This window comes from Salvelinus sp. IW2-2015, unplaced genomic scaffold, assembly GCF_002910315.2.
Source record: "Salvelinus sp. IW2-2015 unplaced genomic scaffold, ASM291031v2 Un_scaffold1238, whole genome shotgun sequence".
Taxonomy (NCBI): Eukaryota; Metazoa; Chordata; class Actinopteri; order Salmoniformes; family Salmonidae; genus Salvelinus; species Salvelinus sp. IW2-2015.
Window position 1 is genome coordinate 243,681 of NW_019942792.1, and position 4,829 is coordinate 248,509.

Below are 4,829 nucleotides of genomic sequence, written 5' to 3' on the forward strand. Positions count from 1 at the left end.
TAATTACAAGTTATATGATTTAAGTTAGTTTAATCACGTAATTAATTAGATTACAGGAGAATTTTTATTGAAAAAAAATAAAGATCAAATTGAGAATTTGTTTACTGATCGACGTATACAGCTAATTACCATTCCTATGGTCCCAATAGTGAGAATTCTTGTTGTTAGAACATTCAAAGATTGAATAGAAAATTTAAAAGCTGAAATTTGTCTTGAGTCCAGTAAGTATTCAAACCCCTTGCTATCGTCAATAGCCGTTACTCAACCCCTTTGTATTCCTCGAATAAAAGTGATGAGGTCTCGTTTAATGATGCCAAATAACTACTATACAGTCTTAATCAGGTGAAGGAAACGCCACTAGGGTTCCCAGCCACGACTTCGCTGTTCGACCACCACGGAGAAAATACCACTAAGGACTCAGAATCTCAAAGCAAATGAAGCAATCTTTATTGTTTAATGTACAGAGGTTTACAAACCTTGGTATAGGTCTACTGAAGCTCTAAACGGGCAAAACAAAAACAGGTTAGTTATAGAGAATGTAGGCATACATGAATTTCATGGTGTTGGGGTTCCTGCGCGTCCTGCTGTTATCAGCATGCTAGGACTCAGTTCAACAAACGAAAAGTCTGACACTTATTTACTGTGGGGGGTGCTCCCGGATCCGGGATGAGTACCAAGTAAAAGTTAACATCCCGGCAGTCCTACAATCTAAGATAGATGTCCTCAATCTCACACAAATTGTCAAGGAACCCCCCAGGTACTAACCTAAATCCGTAAACATGGGCACCCTCATAGATATTATCCTGACCAACTTGCTCTCCAAATACACCTCTGCTGATTTCAATCAGGATCTCAGAGATCACTGGCTAATTGTTTACATCCGCTATGGGTCCGCGATCAAAAGACCACCCCTAATCACTGTCAAATGCTCCCTAAAACACTTCTGCAAGCAGGCCTTTCTAATCAACATGGCCTGGGTATTCAGGAAGGTTATTGACCTCATCCCTTCAGTCGAGATTGCCTGGTCGCTCTTTAAAAGTAATTTCCTCGCCATCTTAAATAAGCATGCCCCTTTCAAAAAATGTAGAACTAAGAACAGATATAGCCCTTGGTTCACTCCAGAACTGACTGCCCTCGACCAGCACAAAAACATCCTGTGGCGGACTGCACTAGTATCGAATAGTCCTCGCAATATGCAACTTTTCAGGGAAGTCAGGAACCAATACACGCAGTCAATCAGGAAAGCAAAGGCTAGCTTTTTCAAACAGAAATTTGCATCCTGTTGCTCTGACTACAAAAGGTTTTGGGACACTGTAAAGTCCATGGAGAATAAGAGCACCTGCTCCCAGCTGCCCACTCCACTGAGGATAGGTAACACTGTCACCACCGATAAATCCATGATAATCGAGAATTTCAATAAGCATTTCTCTAAGGCTGGCCGTGCTTTCCTCCTGGCTACTCCAACCCCGGCCAACAGCTAGGTACCCCTTAATGACCTCCTTAATGACCTCCTTTAATGACCTCCTAATGACCTCCTTAATGACATCCTTAATGACCCCTTAATGAGCTCCCTAATGACCTCTTAATGACCCCTTAATGACCACTTTGTACGTGTTTGTTTAAACCTCTCCAGCTAACTGACAAAAAACAATTATTTATTTAATATGGACTTCAGGTGTCCCTGGTGTTCAATTTCCACCACACACATCTGTCAAGATTAGCACAATAAAGTGTCTTAATCAGGGTGAAGGAAACGCCACTAGGGTTCCCAGCCAGACCTTCGCTGTTCGACCACCACGGAGAAATTACCACTAAGGACTCAGAATCTCAAAGCAAATGAAGCAATCTTTATTTGTTTAATGTACRGAGAGGTTTACAAACCTTGGTATAGGTCTACTGAAGCTCTGAAGGGCAAAACAAAAACAGGTTTTTAGAAATGTAGGCATGATTTATGGGTTGGTTCCTGCATGCGTCTGTCTGTTATCATGCAGGCTCAGTTCACAAAGAAACTGAGCAAGGTCTCATAGTTTAACTTCCACAACATACTCTGGACATTCTGCCAATTGGTCTGAGGGTGAGGTTATGACCGTGTCCCTTTGTGTATTTACCCAGTCACCTTCACGAACCATGATAAACAGAACAGAGAATGCATACAGCTTGTACAATTCACTGCTGTCTTCACTATAAGACATTTTCCACCACATAGGCTTTAAACTTGTATGATGTTTTGATGAACAAACTAGTCTTAGAAAAAAGGATTCCAAAACAGTTATCTGGCTCTCCCCATAGGAGAACCCTTTTTGGTTCCAAAAATAACCATTTTTGTTTTCAGGTAGAACTCTTTTGGGTTACTTGTAGAACTCTCTGTGTAAAGGGTTCTACATGTAACTCAAAAGAGTTCTACCTGGAACTAAAAGTGTTCTACCTGGATCCAAAAAGGGTTCTTCAAAGGGTTCTCCTATAGGCACAGCTAAAGAACCATTTTAGGTTCTAGATAGAACCTTTGTTTCTAAGAGTGTATAGTATGAGTAGAGAAAGGTGTTGTTGCATATTAGTGAACATGTTTAGGGTAGTGACTGGAAACCACCGATATGCTCTCTGGCTAATCAGAAAGAAGAGGAAGTGGTGCCAAGAGTGGTTAAAACTGTTGATACACGTTTGTCATGATTAGCACAATACAATGTCTTAATCAGGGTCAAAGGGTTTGTGTCAATTGCAAAAGAAAGCTACTGACGCACATCATTGTATTGACGTGGGGGGAGTTTTGCTGCTTTATAAGAGAGTGTTTCTCCACTCCAGAGACACGTATCCACTGAGGCATCTTTGATGTTAAACAACTGAACTTCACTCGGAATCTCGGAACCAATCAGTTTTCTTCCATCAAGATCTTCTATAGTCATCCTTAACACTGAGGCCTGCACATCATTGCATGTAAGTACACAATGTCCCGAAATAACTCATCTTGCTATATGAGGAATATTTGAGAGCTATATATTTATTTTGACCAACTTATTAACAAAACATTTCAAGGAACAAATGCTTCCTATACTCTGAAACAGTTCCTACATCAGTTATAAAGTTTAGCTGAACAAGCATGGTATGGGCTAGTTGTCCCCCAATATTACATTTGGGAGGGGACTACGGATCTGTCTCTGTTCGTCTGTTGGTATGTTTGTTTGTATGTTAGTAAAACAATATATCTCTGAGAGCACTGGGCTGAAATACACCAGTCGTCGTACAGCAAATTGAAAAGGTCCCAACATCTTTGTGAATCCAGCCAATTTATGAAAGGGAATTTTTTAAGTGTTTTTACAGCGAAAACACAATATTAAGCATTATATTGCTTACCAACAATAGGCCAGCAACCACAAGCAATACCAGCAGCCACAGTTGATGCGATCGTAACAATACAGCAATAAGATATTAATTCTTTGACTGACCTTTATACTTATAATATCCATTCAGGATGACAGATTCCCTGTAACATCCGATACTTACACAACTGCAGCCTAATAGCGCCTTTTGGTCGAAATGTGCTATTTCAGCAGCACAAATCCCGAACGTGCGTGGTTATACCATGCGTGATCAGTCGAGAGTGCGAGAAATCGATGCGGAATTTGGCTCGCGCTCACTCCTTGGAAAGCTCACTAAATCTAATCAATAAATATCGTAAACTTGACAAATAAAATACAGGTTGGACACGCCCAAATTGGTAAAGATGCATTGATTATTAATAAGGAGCGCTGCAGTTAGATTTATTTAAGATGAACGTTACTTAGGACGGACCTACAGTGCCTAGCGTTACAGCCAGACCCTCAGTGTCCGCAATGAATGGCGGACAAAATGCGTCTTACATTTTTCCACATGAAATACGGCGAATAAAACATCATAATAATAGCTCTTCTTCTTCGTGACAGCCTCCATCAGTAATCTCTGGTGCAATTGTCCTTCTGTGTCCAACAAAGAATCGTTGCTCGGTTGTTAGAGAGACGTCGTCTGTTGCAACTTCGGAATTAGCAGCTACATCAATAGCATGTGGCATGAACATTGCCCAAAATCCTCAAGAGCGCTAGATATTAAGGAAATTCCGAAAAAGCAAATCATACTTCGCATAAATGAACTATAACTCGGGATACAGAATAACTCGTGACTACTATGTTTCTAACACCTATTATCGAATTAAATTACAGAACGGAATAATTCTCAAGGCCGATAACTGAGCGTTTTGCAAAATTGCCATCCTGGGAGGATCTGCCTTATCGCGCAATGGACACGAACCGGTCGAAAAGAGATGCTCCCTTCGTTTCCTTGGGGCTTATAAGGTCTGAGATCTGCTTATGGCTGGCAAGGCGGAAGACCTTTCCATTGCCAAGCGTTGGCTCATGTGTGTTACTGACATGTCCCAGAGGGAAGGCGGTCGCGAGTCTCATGTCGACATAGGATGACATAGCAGAGCTTTAAACTCGATTCGCGTGAGAACAGCAGCCTCGTTTCAGACCTTCGCAGCTTACGCGTGTCACTGGATTTCGCTGACAGATAAGAGGTTCTGTGTTCAGCCCACAGAGTCTAATGTCAATGAGACGGGGTTTAAGCAGGTGAGAGGGAAGAGATTGTTTTGACTATCCAATGATGATAATAATGACATGAATAATGGTCAGCGAGCAAGAAATTGAGGGTATGAGGCCCAGTTTTAATCTTGGAGACCCAGATATTTTTCCCAAAAGGGAAAACAGCACCCCCTTAATTGTGTGCCCGTATATATAGAGAGAGAGAAAAAGGTTAAACAAACATGTTATTGGTTTTGTTTGTCCCCCACGATGAAATTTGCT

General features: G+C 41.3%; 1 pseudogene; it reads left to right on the forward strand.

Moving 5' to 3' along the window:
• Nucleotides 1–2,626: 2,626 nt before the first annotated feature.
• The window catches only part of LOC112070156 (aerolysin-like protein), a 31,409-nt pseudogene continuing 29,206 nt past the window's right edge, over nt 2,627–4,829 (forward strand).